Here is a 16,723-nt window from a genome sequence, read left to right on the forward strand (position 1 = left end):
GACACATATATAACAGGTGTTGGAAGCCACCCAGAGTGGTTGGGGTGGGGTATGATGATGATGATGATGATGATGATGATGTTGTCATAGGTGGCCAGTACTATTCCTCTCTACAGGTGTCTTCCAGGCATATAATTAAAATTACAATCCTTTCATTTCTGCATTTATCCTTTTTGCGTTAAGTGCAATACCATTTCAGTTTTAATAGATCCAAACGAGTAAGCTTAAATGGGACACATTCAGACTTCCTTTAGTCTCCCAAAAGCAGAACTGCAGGCTGATCCGACTAAGGGCCTTTTCAAACTTTCCATTTATGGTGGTATAATTGCTGTTTGATTATAAAGAAAAGAAGTTTTAAAGAACAAATTTGTAGCCCATTGTCTGCACCTTGGTTCACATGCTGCTGTTATTAGAGGGTGAGCATGGTCTTTTCCTTTCCACATTGATGACAGGTTGTGTCTGATTTTCTTTTCTTTTTTAATCAGTTGCTTTCATACCCTCATTTTCCTGCAGCCAGTAAATGTCAGAGTTATGAGCATGCGTGGGGTAGGCCCTTTGTGGACTCTATATCTATATCTATCTATCTATCTATCTATCTATCTATCTATCTATCTATCTATCTATCTGCATGCCTAGTATTCCAGAATTCTAATCTTGGGGAAGTATAGCAGATTAGAAGAGTAAGTGCATGTCTACCTGAACTATGGAGAACCTAGTTATTGTGATGAAATTTAACTGCAGCTAAAGATTACTGTCATGGGCATTCCTTTGACTCAGTACCATTGTCTCTATTTGTCACATATCTCCACTGAACTGAAATTGCAAACTTGTGGCTCACACTGGTCAGAGGGAAGTGGCAAAAAAACAGACATCTCCTAAACCACCACCGCCAACCACACACCTTATCTACAGGGAAAGGTGAGGATTCCTATACACATGCCACACAAACAAAAATATGGAGGATCCATTCCATATTGATTCAGCACTGCTTGCATTTCAGTAGAAGAGAAGGCATCTTAAAAAAAGCATGTTATACCAGAATACTAGCTGAATAATGAGGATATCATGTGGCAGCAGGCCAGAAAAATCTGAACACTCTCCCCAGCCAATATGCTGCTATAAATGGTAAGTGTGGAAATGCCCCCAGTCTCACATACAATTAATGACGGTCCAGGTGGACCAGTGGTGATCCAGAATGCAAGTCAATAAAGGTAAGATCCTGATGGGACTCAGAGCAGCACTAACTTCTCCCTTTCCTCCTCAAAGGATGCTATGTGCATTATATTAGTACCATATTATGTAAGTGATGTCTAATTTTAAACCTTGTGTATGTGTACCTGTTTAGTGGGAGACATCAAAATCTACCTTTTCCACTACGAGTTTCCACCACTCTTCTTTCAAGCAGATTCTTCTTTTGATAAGGAAGGACCCCTTTCTGAATCTGGTTCTATAATTCTTCATTAGATACTGCTAGTGATAGTCTCTGTGAAGTGGAAGAGAACAGAAAATGCTTTCAGATGATCCATATTTGGGAGTCTCTGCAAGTCTGAATTATTTATTTAAAGTATAGACTAAACTCAAGAGTATCAGTTACCAAGTTTGCTTCTGCACACATGAAATTATGTTGTTGTTTCCCCCCGCCCCCCGGATAAATCTTTTTGTCATGGTAGTTTTGCAGTTCCTGGTTTGCAATAAAATTCTTTAAACTAAGAGTTTGCCATTTGTGGAACCTTGCCTAGGGACAGGCCTGCTACACTTTATAGTTGCACAGAAAAAGATAAGCTGGAAAGCTTCCAGATGTTTGTGGACCCTAAGTTTAATGAAGGAGGTGATTTGGTGGCTGCCATTGGGTACAGACTGCAGACTGAAACCTAGTTGGCTTGGGCTCATCTTGGAGCAGTTCTGGGAGTGCTAGATATAGGGCTGTTCAGAATAAACCCCGTTCCATGACACTGTCCAATGCAGAATCTCAATATATGTGCATAAGTAACATCCATAGAAGAATAACAAATTATTGGTTGGTGTGCAACTTGGGCAACACAGTGACCAACCCTCCAACCCTCAAGTCAAATTGCACGTGACTGTTTTTTGATGCCATCTCTCAAATAAATGAACATATTAAAACACTGCTGGATTTATTCCTGACCCAAAATACATGTGGCTAGGGGACGTGTGCACATGTGTCTGACATATTTTGCGCATGAAATTTATGTTGCTTCCATAGCCTTAAGATGGAACACATGTGCTTTGCATATGGTTTGTATAAATGGTATGAAATGCTCCAAAGAGGTTTAAAATAGACTTGGGAGGAAAGTAGCAGACAAATTGCAAGTTTAGGATTGCTTGCTGATCACTTAATTGTAACAGTAGCAAACATTGCTAGAAAATTAGTTCATTACAGCACTGAATTCTTGAGAGATGGAAGTTCTGAAGGCAAATTGGATTTTTATTCTGCTTGATTTTTTAAACAAAATCTATTTCTTTATTCCCTGTACTGGTGGTTCCTTTTTCTGAAGAGGTAAGAGAAACCGTGATTATCATCATGCAGCTGATACAAGCTTAGATCCAGACTTAAAGTAGTCCCACTGATTTCAGTGGGTCTGTCCTCCAAGCAGTACTATGTCTGGTCCAATCTACTATTTCAATGGTATTTTTCAACAGTTGAATATCACACTCTGTCAGCAAAATTAGGAATTGACTTTCCTAGTGCTTTAACTGAACTTGAATAATATGAGTCAGTTACATGTAGGTAGCTGTGTTGGTCTGCCATAGTCAAAACAGAATAAAAAATAAAAAAATCCTTCCAGTAGCACCTTAGAGACCAACTAAGTTTGTTCTTGGTATGAGCTTTCGTGTGCATGCAAACTTCATGCACAGGAAAGCTCATACCAAGAACAAACTAAGTTGGTCTCTAAGATGCTACTGGAAGAATTTTTATTATTTGTTATTTTGTTTTTAATAATATGGCATGCAAATCCCCTAAGTTGGTACACTACCAACACCATTGCAATTTAGTCTTGACACCTTTGGGCATGATCCATTTTTCCCAGCAGGGCTGAGCTAAGACTTCCCCATTTCCTCCCACTATCATGAACTAGTCCCAAAGTGTTTTGCTTCCAAACTCTCTGTTCAGTTTACGTAAAATCAACTTGAACTATGATTGCCACAGCATAAATCAAATAGTCTCCAAACTGACCATGGGAATTTGAATAGATATTTTGATTTCTACTCATTCACTCCCCATAAAACCATATTGTGTGCCATTCAATTTTCACCTGCTTTTACATCCTCACCGACCCTTTGCCCCCCTTGCCACAGTCAGTCAGCATTTGATGGTCACTGAATGTCCTCATTGGGCTTTATTGGGAGATTCCCTTCCCCCTTTAGGGTTCTCTTTTATAAAGATATTTTGTACTTCTGCAAACCATGGCGTTTCCTCAAGCCTACTCTTATACTTCCCTCAGGTATGTGGATGGTGCTGTTTTGCCTATATGTGTAAAAGCATTCATACTTGAAAATCAGAATGTATGCATAATGAAAAATTAGCATTCTTTAGAAAAACCAATTATAATGCATACAACACCCTTTCTCATTCACTATATTTTTGTATCCTTGTCCTTTATTGGGAGTGATCCTGTTTGTGATTCCACTTACCTTCCAGCTATGCCTTTCTTTGGGATACTACAAGCAGTAAGGAGATCAAGTAGGACATTCTACTCCCTGTTTTCTGTTTTTCTTTTTCAGCTGCCACTCAACATTCCCTAGGTACTGAGCATGCTCAGTTCTGATTAAGCTGTTTTGGGTTGTGTGCTATTTGTTTATAAAAGGATGTCATATAGAGGAGGGAGAAAGGTTGTTTTCTGCTGCTCCAGAGAAGCGGGCACGGAGCAATGGATTCAAACTACAAGAAAGAAGATTCCACCTAAACAATAGGAAGAACTTCCTGACAGTAAGAGCTGTTCAGCAGTGGAATTTGCTACCAAGAAGTGTGGTGGAGTCTCCTTCTTTGGAGGTCTTTAAGCAGAGGCTTGGCAGCCATCTGTCAGGAATGCTTTGATGATGTTTCCTGCTTGGCAGAGGGTTGGACTGGATGGCCCTTGTGGTCTCTTCCAACTGTATGATTCTATGAAATCTTTATTGTACCTGTGCAAAACTTGGGGTTCTCCCAAGCATGCTGAAATCTCCCATTTTGGTTCTAATTCTGTTGGCGTTTTCTAATAGAGGGATTGACACTAGCAGAAGCGGGTACTTTCTGGACCTCCTTATCCTGTTCCCTATAATCCTTGCCTTTTATAATTTCCCTCCTCTTCTATTCAAGACCATGGCGGAGAGTTTAAAGCTGATCTGCGCCATACATTTAAAGTAGTGCTAGACCACTTTAAACAGTCATGGCTTCTCCCAAAGAATAACCGTAGTTTATTAAGGGTGCTGAGCATGGTTAGGAACCCCTATTCCCCTCACAGAGTTAAAATTTCCAGAATTCCCTGGGAAGAGAGATTGATTGTTAAACCACTCAGAGTATGGTAGTTAATTGGGGGGGACGGACTCTCCAAACAACTCTTCCTCTCTGTATAGTTGATGCCGCAGCCCAGTGGTGGGGTGTTTAGGCACTGCTAATTGCAGCAGCTGCCACCAGAGTCAAGTGTACTGATGGTTACACCAGTTGGAGTTTTCAACAGGGGCAACCGGTGGCAGGCAGTTCCTGCTTTCAGGACCCAAGAAGCCTCCAGAAGGCCCTTTATCTGCAGCTGAGACTCGTCTTTGGCCCCACTGGGCACACAAGGAAATAAACTATAGCTTGCTTGCTTGCCCGCTCACTCTTACACCCAAAACCACACCCCTTCTCAGTGCATTCAGTTTTTCAAACTGTTTGGGCTGTAAGTGCAAAGATGCATTTGACAAGGTTAATTGAAAGAGACAAATAATGTAGAGCAGTTGGGCATGTAAACAAAGGGGACTCGACAAGCAATATGTATTGAAAAGTACAGGCATGCAATGACGTCTATTTCTTCCCCTGCCTCACAGCCCAGCAGTTGACTTTGGGGAGTGCTACCTCTCAACCCATTCTGTGCATCTGAATGGAGAGATACAACATAAACTATTTCTGCTGGTGCCATTGATGCAGAGATCAATCTTTCTCATGTTCCCAAGGAATCACAGGTAATCTAAGAACTTAGCAGAAAATAAGCAGAGGAATACCTTATAAATACTCCTTGCTCCATTCTAATTTAATTAGCCTTCAATTGTTTCAAGAAAATCCGCAGAATCTGCATTTATTTAAGGTAAGCCTGCAGTTCTATTTGTAACCTCCCAACTGACAGGGGATCTATGCCTCTTGACTCCAGCCAAACAACATCCCCTTTTATTTAATTCCCCAGATTGCTGAACTTAGTGCTTCATTTTCCTTTAATGCCTGTCCCTGGTCTCCTGCCCCCTCAACTCCTGCGGTAACTCTATCTGGTGCTACGTTCCTAACCAGCCAAATCTTTTATGGATGGCTTAATTATTTTCTTTTCTCAAAAGAAAATCCAATATGATCTTTGATACGTGGGAGAGAATAAAATGAATTGTTTGGAAAGATGCATTTGAAAGTGCGGGGGCAGGGTTCGGGAATAAGAATTTATGTAAGATCTCACGTTGCTGTCAGGATTTTCTCCCCTCCCCTAGAATTTGTGTACGAGATTAAAAGAAATCCTTAAAACGGCTTTGATAGCTTCATACTTAGGCTGAGGGGAAGCAGATGCATTCTGCCCACAAGAAACAGTTCTAGACGTTCACCCTTGCAGGAAGAAAATGAAAGTTTGAGCAAAACATTTTGATACACTTACAGCATTGAGCAAGTCTCTTTTCCTTCTCTCTCTCTCTCTCTCTCTCTCTCTCTCTCTCTCTCTCCCCTTCTCATGGCGTTGGCATTCTTTGATTCAATTTATCTGTGCTAAAGCTTGACTAATATTTGCCAGATGCTTTTTGTAAAAAACAACAACAAAAAACAATAATTTAGCCCCAACCTTGCAGTACTAAAACTGGTAGCATTTTTAATTTAATTTAATTTTTTGGTCTCAAATGCTTCTTTTTTAAAAAGGTTATAGGATAGCTACAGAGTAAAAAACATGTGAATGATCTCCTTGGTGATGATTTCATGACTAAGATATTGGGTTGGATCCATCATATGTTTAAAGCCCTATTCTACCACTTTAACAGCCATGCGGAATGCTGGGAACTGTAGTTTGTTAAGAGTGCTAGGAATTGTCTCCATGACATACCACTTTCCTGCCTCTTTTCTCTGCCCGCATTGCATCTGTTGAAAGCTCTTTGTTTGGTTTGGAAACTCCTGAACGGAGTGCCATGCAGCCTGGAGGTGGAAATCAGGAAAAAATAATAATCAGGTGGAGGTCACTGGTGAGAGGTGACTCCATCTCCCATTGAAGAACACCCCTCACCCAATGCCATTCCACCTCTTCAGGAGGATCCTCAACATTCTGGAGAGGATTTTCAGATCTGGAGGGAACTGCAGTGGGGAGGGAAAATTCAGCTGCACAAGCGACCTTCATTTCATGCAACTCTGGATCCGACCTATTATTTGTTTATTGTTATTATGACATTTTTTGTGCTACATTTCCTTCAAAGATTCTAGCGTGGTCTACCTGGATCCCCTTCCATTTTACACTCACAACAAGCCTGTGAGGTAGGTTAGCTTGAAAGAGAGCGACTGGTCACCCAGCACATTTCATGCTAGTCTGTCAATCTGACTACTATTATAAGCTTCAGGTCTATGCCAGTGCCTCAGTTCCCATTCCGTACAACCTAGTGAAATTCAGTGTTGCTAGTCCATTTTCCCAGACTTTCAACCTGAAGTCTTTTCTTCTTCTTCTTCTTCTTCTTCTTCTTCTTCTTCTTCTTCTTCTTCTTCTTCTTCTTCTTCATTCGCTGCACTGTTTTTTTTTAATCTCCCATGATAAAAGCAACAAAGCGAATATACTGTTTCAGGTCAGTTCTGGCAAATATGAAACTGAAGAAAATGAGGAACACTTTTTACATATATAAAAAAATCTGTTTTGTAAAAGCCAGACTTATGTAATGAAACCAAATGTATAGACTGGAATTTTAAAAGAAATCCTAGCATGAAGATAAAAGGACATGAAAGATAGTAAATGCTGAAATGATACACCACATAATGGTACACTGTCAAGAAAGAAAGATAACATGATAGCTTACAGAGTCATCTTAAAGCCTATAGAGGTACTTGACCCATAGTTTGGAAGGAAACAATCTTTTTGTTTCATCTGGCTCATATTAAAAATAGGAAAAACACAAACCTTTATTTTTTTCCACTCTCACACATATGGTTTAAAATCCATGCAATTTTTAACTGTCTAAAATTCTTTTAAAGCAACCTAAGACAGAAAGAATTATGAAATCACTTTTCCATTTCATTTAATGAAAAACTGCACCACCACTGTTGGTCTATGTGCTATCAATTTTAAAGCGAGCTGGGTTTCAATTGGTCCTGAGTGCAATCCATCATAAAATGGCACCCGATATGGATTAGCCAACTAGCTTACTGCTGCTGATAAAAATGGAAAGTTCTTAGAACAACCATCTATATATAAAAATGCATAGGCTCTCAGCATAATTTCAATTATCTTCCAACTATACTTTTCTACATTTTTGACTCTGAAGATGTGCAAGCCATTCTGATGCACTCTGAAGGACAATACCCATGCCCATTTGTTGCTCAAATTCATTTTCTCCCCCATCCAGGGGTGGCCAACATGGTGCCCTCCAGATGTTTTGGATTAGAGCTTTTATCAGCCCCAGCCAGCGTCAGGGGAGAGCACCACATAGCATTGTTATCTGTTTGATACAACCCTATCTAATGAATTATACGATGTCCCCGCTCACATTATCACAGCCACCTGCTAGTTGCTCAGATTCATTTTCTGGTAGCTGGACCTGAGGAGTGGGGACACAGGATACCAGTGTTCCTCTTCTCCCCTTGCTTTCCTTTTCAAACCATGCCTCTCCTTCCTTTTGGTATCACCCCTTTAAAGTAAAAATAAATAAATAAAAAAGCTTGACCACTATGGCAACCTCCATTGTCAAAGAAATGCAATACGACTGGAAGCACATGCCCACCCTGAAACTTTTGCAAGTGCAAACGGTATTGAAAGCAGGATTGTGTCTAACTGCCCTCATATCACCATGAACACAAATCATCATGCACACTCAATAAAAAGGAGATCTGGAGGGGCTGTGGAAGTGGGTTGCTGGGAACATCTCTCCCCTCCTTAGACTCAGATGACTCCTCTGCATAACTATGGAGGGCCTCCCACCTCCACCCTGCTCCACTGTGCACAAGCATCTCTCTCTCTCTCTCTCTCTCTCTCTCTCTCTCTCTCTCTCCCCCTCCCCCCACCTCTGTTTATAATGCAATCACTTCAAGTGTCAAGCAGGCTTCTTCAAGTACTGGGACAATACTACTGGATGCCTAGAATAAGTGATGGACTTTGGGGTCTCAAATTTCAATGCAATGCTAAAATTTGGTTGCCCCCACCTCTTGTGCTCCATTCTACCACACCAATCATGCTACCCTAAAACTTCAGCCACAGGGTTCTCTGCAGTCCTAACTAAGAATGGGTGAGGTTACTCCATCAGAAATTGTACTTTGCTCATCACGTTCTGCCCCTGATTCTGGACTTCTCTCTGTCATAGTCTCTACCAGCTGATTAAGCCCTGTTACCTCTTCAGCTTCTGACACTTCCTCTTCCCAGTCTTTCCCCTCCTTGTGACCACTCATCATTGTCCCACTACCACTCCCCAGGCTCTGAGCCTTCTTCCCTTGGTGGTTCCCTAGCTGCTTCCTCTGTGTCCAACCAGTCCATGACATCACATATGCAGCAAAGGAGGAAATGTATCACCAAAAAAAGAGGACTAGTGAGAACACAGATTTGCATAAAATTTGCAGATGCTAATTTATATGTTAAGACAATTTAGACATAGTGGTTGGAATGCAACTTTGTGGGGGCAGACATAAGCTTGCATAATGGGATTTCACCTTCTTCTCCTGCCTGCAGCCCTCAACATCTAGATTATGATGGTGAATGGAGGACTTTGCAGGGGAGGAGAGAAACATGAGGCCCTGTTGCCCAAGGGGAAGTCTATTCCACTCATGCACAGACAGCATAGGATGCAACCCAGAATTACTATAATTTAAATAGAAATATACCTCACAGTGGGAACAAATGACCAGTGTTGCTTACTATCCATTTGCTATCAATTGGCAATTTCAAGGTTCCTGCCTGCCCTTCTTATGGTTCTCCATCTTTTAACTGAACTTTGGACCAGGGAGACCTGTCCTCTGGCAGCCTTTCAAACAGAAAATAGTCCTCTGTAAAGTTGGACCCAGGAGCACTCTAATTTACATGTGTGACTCAACCTGCCATCGCATTCTGATGCAGGGGAGTCCCAGGTGGGCAGTACTGCATGATTCTGCTGATCATGTAGTTTGACCCTGGAAGCAGGGATGGGAAAATACTGGAAAATTTCTGTGTCTCTCAGCTTCTTATCTTTGAAGTCTTATTTCTCCACATTTCCACATCAGTTTGTGATTTTTTTAAAAAAGAGGTCCTCGTGAAATTTCACCAGCATTTTCACGCAAATTCCTTCTAAGATACACGTTATTTGAGGATTTTCCCTATATACGCATTTTTGCAAAACTGTTTCCCTAATATACATTTATGTGTGTGTGGTTTTCACCAATATATGCACAATTTACCCAATTATATGCATTTTTTTCACAATACGTGGCTGGAGAACTTCATTGCAAAATTCATAGAAGTGTGAATTTCAAAGTGTGGCTGTTTCTCAGGCTTGTTTAGGACAGCCTGAATTAGGCAGATTTGCTTAAAGTGAGCTGAATCAAACTCAGACCCCATCCCTACCTTGAAGGCACACTTCCAAGACTAAAAGATAACTAATGTTGGTCATGAGTAGTGATCTCTTGGCTTGTTACGGCTACTAATGGCATATGAGGGCCTACCTACTCTGTGAAGTCTAGGACACAAGTCAGAAGAACAAAATGAAGAATGAGGACTGAAGCATCCCCAGCTCACAACAATCACAATCTTGATTTGCAACAAACTGAAGTCAAGCACTGCCCTTTTAACATCCACATCTCTATAGCATTAGAGGCCCAATGTAGAACTTTAGAGAGATGCATTTCAGGTTGTAGAAGTTGTCTTTGACTAAGCAACTGGAGATGTAACTGGAAAAGGGCCTCTGGGAAGAGTCCAAAAGCTCTCTCAAGGTGTTGAGAGCCTCTATCTCCCATCACTGACGCACAGAGATAAGGACACTCAGCACCTCTGAGGAGAGATACAAAGTACTCCACTCCACCCACCAACTACAGCACAATCCACTTAATCAGGACCCAGATGGATGGCCTGCTCTTTAAATGGGCTGATAGCCAGGGAATAGATTTAGTGCATCCTATTTCAATGGAGAAAGAATGGGTAATTGCTCACTTAATTGTGAAATATGTGTTTGGCTGGCAAGTCTGATGGCTGTGGGTTTATATTCACAATAGCTTACAGGTGTGATTCAGTATTTATTTGCATATATTTCTTGCTGCTTGTCTTTTTGTACGCCCCCACTTCTCTTTCTTTCTTTCTTTCTCTCTCTCTCTCTCTCTCTCTCCCCACTTCAATGCAGCTCTGGATTAAAAAAAAAACACACAGAGAAAAAACCACACTGCACATTGTTCATTGTTCAAGCAATTCAGGAAATAAAAGTAATTGTCTCGCAACACAATATATTCCTTGGAGCCTAATCAGAATGAAGAATGTGTTGGCACATTTCTCTTCCCAGCAGGGTCTGCACCAATTAAGAGGATTGCATATAAATCCCTTTAGTAAAGTACAATGGGAGGTAGAAATGCTTATAAAATATGGATTTTCCCCAAAATATCCCTTAAGTAATATCCAATATCAGATTGGAAGACCTTGTCTTCTCTCCTCTTTTATGAGTCATTTTCCTAAGCTGTTGCTCAGCATTATTTTATTTTATTTTATTACATTTTGAATGTTTAAAAGAATGATGTGTTTTCTTTTTCCTACATACAATTGAAAAATAAATAAATAAACCACAAAAAGATACAGTCCTTCACATTGATACATGCAACTCTACAGCTATGGGACCATGCTGCCACTGGATTCCCAACATTACACTTTCATGGGTCCTCTTCTCTGAGTGACAACAACTGAGATTTTTTTTGTCCATGGGGTATAAGGAGAGGATACAGCTATAGCCGAGTCTGTCTTCTTCCTTAGTCCCTCAGGGACTTCAATGTCTGTATCTGGATTCATTTACAACACTAGCTTGCTTTTAGGTGGCAAGGGGAAGATTTTGTGCATGGTTGACCTACATCTTCAATTAAAACACCAGGAAGCTGGGGGAAAGAATGGCAGGAATCAGGGCTTGGTTTCCATGCATCAAGGTGAAAAAAGCAGACTTCCCTGCCACACCTCAACCCAATACAAACCCATATGCCAGTGTGGTGTAGTGGTTAAGAGCGGTAGACTCGTTATCTGGGGAACCGGGTTCGTGTCTCTGCTCCTCCACATGCAGCTGCTGGGTGACCTTGGGCTAGTCACACTTCTTTGAAGTCTCTCAGCCCCACTCACCTCACAGAGTGTTTGTTGTGGGGGAGGAAGGGAAAGGAGAATGTTAGCCGCTTTGAGACTCCTTCGGGTAGTGAAAAGCGGGATATCAAATCCAAACTCTTCTTCTTCTTCTTCATATGTGGTCTAGGAGAGAGCTGGATTTTCAAGGGGCTTGATGTTTCCATCAAAAGTTTGGCTTTCAATATGACAGAGGGCTGTATTCAACCAAGTTTTCCCATGCAACATAGCACCATAGATTTGTAGAATTTGAAAGGACCATGAGGCTCATCTAGTCTGCAATGCAGGAATGTGCAGGTGGTCCAAGCAGGGACTGAATCCACACCCTTGGTGTTATTGGCACACACTCTAACCCACTGAGCTGACTCCAGCCTGGTCAACAGAACTTACACCACCTTCCATCACTCCCTTCTGCACTGGATGGTTTTTGTTTTGTTTTGTTTTGTTTTGTTTTGTTTTGTTTTGTTTTGTTTTGTTTTGTATTTATTTATTTATTTATTTATTTATTTATACATACCCCTCCCATCTGACTAGGTTTCCCCAGCCACTCTGGGCAGCTTCCAACAGAATGTTAAAATACAATAATCTATTAAACATTAAAAGCTTCCCTAAACAGGGCTGCTTTCTGTCCCACCTTTTTCTTAATGGAGATGATGATGATTTGCATTTCATTGTTTATGAAAATGAACATTAAAATATGATGTTTATATTTTAATGTTTTAATGGAGTTGTTTTGTTGTGTGTTTTAATTGTGAATGCTGGTATTTAATGTTGGTGTCATCTTTTCTTAATATACTTGTAAAGTGCTTGGAAACCTGTTTTGGCATTAAGCAGATTGGGTTGTATTCCATGTATCGCTAAGGAGAATGTTCTGTCTGCAGAGTCATTTCTGCTTGCCTGGCAGAAAAATCCCTCCTCTATCATCTCCCTTCCTGTGCTCTGTTCTGGGGTTTTTCCTGATCCCCTGCAGCAGATTTGGGAAGGGTGGGGGGCATGCAGGGGGAAAGTCAGGTTGGCTTCCACCAGTGGAACATCAGCTGATTGCAACCCCATATAAACAAACAGACCGTGATATAAAAAAAAAATAGTAAGTTAAACTCATTGTGACTTCATGATGAAGATATTTCCACTGATATCTGCTAATGTGTAGCCTAAGCAAAAAAACAGAAAGCCGGGAGGTGCAGAATCAAAGGCTTTCAAAGCTGTGTTCATCACAGGCATAAACAAGGAGAGTGGACTGTGCCCTGTTAGAAATCTCCAGGAAGAAGAAGAAATCCTCCTCCATCAGCTCCATCCTAATGAAGTAGGAGCAAGTGGGAGAGAAGAAGCAGGAATGGGATGGGACCAAGCAGAAAACACTCAATGCCTGCTTTTGTTGAAGTGCTTCCATGGAGAGCCATCACTGGATTGACCAATCGAAGTCTAAAAGGCTTGCTTCTGTTGTGTAATCATGGCTTTATAGAGTAGCATTAAAGGGGTGGGAGGTTGCAGTCCAAAATATCTGGGGCACTCTTTTGTTTGCCTTTCCTCTGTTGGGATGAAAGCTTGGTTTGTATATTTATTAAACGAGGAAATCACATTTAATAGCTTTATTTTCACCATGTTTTGAGTTAAGATGCAGCAAATGTTCCTTATGATTCATGCTCAAATTTTAGAAAGGAGTCGCCGGTACTTGTCGGTGATGTATAGCATTGATTCTTTGGTGAGTGGATCATTGTTTCTAGCACTAAGCGAGCATATCTTGTTCTTTCCATTAAAAATAAAAATAAAAATAAAAAAGCCAATGAAATATTCTCCTGATGACCTCTCTTTTTAGTTGACAAGCGGTAGCCTTCATTAATCTGCTGCACGCGATAAAGTCAACCATTCAGCTGTCTGTCTGTAAACCCGACTCCTTTAATTGACAAAGCCCCTGCCATCAAAGTATTTGGTTTGCTTTTTTATTATCATGCTTAAAGCCTAAATAAAATTCAATCTTCTGCAGCAATATTGAGATATTACATCCAGATGAAAAGTGGGTGTCATAGAGGAACAGGCTGCTAGCAATATTCTCTAGGCATTTTGCCATCAACCTTGGTTAAAGTTGTAAACCTTAGTTTCTTTTAAAACACCCAACCACCCATACACAACTGAAGCTAGTTTTTGTGTGCCCTTCTGACATTAAAAAGGACCAGGGGACACTTCACCAAGTTGTTGCTGTTGTTGTTTGCCTTTTTTTCTCCCTAAATATGGTTATTGGCATAGAAGAGAGAATGTTTATTGCAGTCTTCATTTCCTTATACAGAATTTGTTTTGTCTTCAGTCACTGCAGTGCCTTGTATAATGCATGTCAGAGACTGGGGGGTGAGAGGGGAAAATATTCGGGGCGGCACTCAGATCTAGTTCCAGAATACCAAGGAAGTATGTAGTCGAAGGTGGAAACTACATATTTCTTCCCTGTTAATTTCGTCAAGATGAGAGTGCACTATCTGGTTGTTGCTTTTTTTAAGTGTCAGCAATGTGTGGAAGAGCATTCTATTGTGCAACAGCAAAATGTTTTCCCTGACTGTGCTTAATTATTGAAATAAGAAACATGGGGGGTGGGGGTGGGGGTGGGGGCTGTATTCAAAACAAGCACTGGTTTTTGCACCCAGCTGACAGCACAGAGCTCTTCAATGGAAGAAGCTGGAAAGGCATGTCTGTTGCATGAATGTGGTTAGGAAAGAGAAAAATACCTTTAAGAGAACAGCACAAAGTGCTTTGCCCAGATTAAAGAGAGAAAGAAGGGAGAGAGTGATGGCTAGCAACTTTTTTCCCTAGGGAAATTCTGTGACATCCTGAACCAATCAAGGAAAACATGAACAGTAGAAATGGCAGTGCGTTGTGCCAGGAAACTAACAGAAAATCCAGCAAGGATGGGCTTGAATGTCTTCATTTTTTGGTGAAAACCACTTAAGCCTTCATAAATGTTGTGGAGTTAAGATTTATGGGACTGCAGTACAAAGTACTCACAGTCCTTAAATCCATATTGAGGGTTCACAACATATGCTGACATAGCCTTGGATTCTTTTCCATAGGCCTGAATGCACTATAGATGTATATAGACAGTCACAACATTCCTGTTGTAGGTTTATGCAGAAAACTCTATAGAGTTAGTATATGGCAAGGTGAACAACCTCCCCCCACACACACACACCCCAGTCCAAGGTCACCTAGTGAGCTTCATGGCTGAGTTGGGATTTGAACCCTGGTCTTCCCTGTCTAGGTCCAGCACTCTAACCTCTACACCATACTGAATTCTCAGTCCTATGAAGGTCAGCTCAGAATTAAGTCGCACTGAGCTTAATGGGGTTACTCTCAAAAAGTATGCAAATGATTTTTTTTTAAAATGGAACTATTGTTCTGGAAAACAAGTGAAAGTACTTCCCTTCTGACTTTAATGTACTATAACCAGTGTATTGATTAGAATGTTGGAGCAGGACCCGAGAGACCCAGGACCAAATCCCTGCTCATCACTGGATGACCTTGGGCCAGTCACTGCCTCTCAGCCCAGCCTACCTCACAGGGTTGTTGTGAGGATAAAATGGGGAGGAGAGCCATATTTGCCACTCTGAGCTCACTGAGTATGCATGCTGAACCAGTTACTAGAAGTGATATGCTGGTAAAAGTCTGTGTAGAAAGGATGAGGAAAGGCTGTGAATGCAGCTCTTGAGAATCTGAGTAACGGAAAGAGGCCCTAAAGCTCAGGAGTAAAGCAGATGTTCTGAATGCAGAAGGTACCGGGTTCAAATCCCTGTCATATCCAGTTAGAACATGATGGGAAAATCTCTGTGCTCAAGACCTGTGAGCGCCAGGGTAGAATATAGACCTTGTTATAAGACAGCTGTCTATTTCCCAATTTAGGGAAATCTTAAAAAAAACACAGATAAAATAAAATTGGGAAAATATTTTACATCTCTTTCTTTTGGTCTGTCTCAGGTTGCCCAAATGATGTGCAAGCTCAGCTGTTTCTCAGCTCTTTCCCAAGTCGTCCTACATTTTTTGTTTCCTACCACACTGCGTTCCTTTTGCTATGTAGATGTCTTCATCTTGCCTCTCTGCTCTCCATTTTAGATGTCATTGAACCTGATGATGTTTGCCATCTTTGTCTATAAATGTCGTGAAAGAGCCTTCCTGCCTTCCAGGGGATGGCTTCTGCCTTCATAATTAACCCCCCCTCCCCATCCCACCCTCCTGCATTTTAGGGACAAAGATCTACTGTTGCATGAAACTTGCCATGCCATCTTTTGCAAGAGCAGCTCGTGCGTCAGCATATTTTCCTTCCACGAGTCAAAAAGAAAGTGGTAAGGGAGGGTGGATTGGAAAGAAAAGATGTGAAAATGTTGCCATAAGAAGGATGGATGAGATTATGGCTTTAATATCCTAAAGCAGCAGATGTCAATATTGATTCAGAGTGGGGGAAAGCTGGCATAATTCATTTGAAGGCAGTAGAGCTACACTGATTTCAGCCCTGTTGACTACATTAAAAAAATTAACCTGACTCAACTGACTTTGCATTAATTGCACAACCATTGAGTAAAAGAGAAACGTTTTTTGGTCTTTTCCCACACTCTAGTGTAAGATAGTGAAGTCACACTTGTCTGTCTTGTTTCTTTGAAATCTAATAATAGCCTTCTTAATGCGTTACTCGTGTGCAGAGGGGTGTGTGTTGAAAGGGGGTTCTGGATCATGCATTTAGCGCCATCCCCCAAAGCCCTGCTGCTGCTGCTGCTGCTGCTCCTTTCTCCACCATTGCTATCATTGTGTTTGACATAATATATACATCACATTTAGGCAGCCCTTTAGGCAAAAGGTTATCAATCACACAGGGAGCCTCTACTTAAACAGAAAAGCTCCCCACTGCATAAATTGTGCTGGGCATGATGAAGACAATGAGGGGGGGGGGCAAGCAACATGACTTGGGAGGTGGGGCTGAATGTACCATCTAGAGCCCTCTTTTGGGAAGCTTGCCTTCTACATATGAGTAATGCACGAAGAGGGCTATAATAAGAGTGCAGTTCCAAACA

This window comes from Lacerta agilis, chromosome 1 (genome assembly GCF_009819535.1).
Source record: "Lacerta agilis isolate rLacAgi1 chromosome 1, rLacAgi1.pri, whole genome shotgun sequence".
In the NCBI taxonomy this organism is placed as follows: Eukaryota; Metazoa; Chordata; class Lepidosauria; order Squamata; family Lacertidae; genus Lacerta; species Lacerta agilis.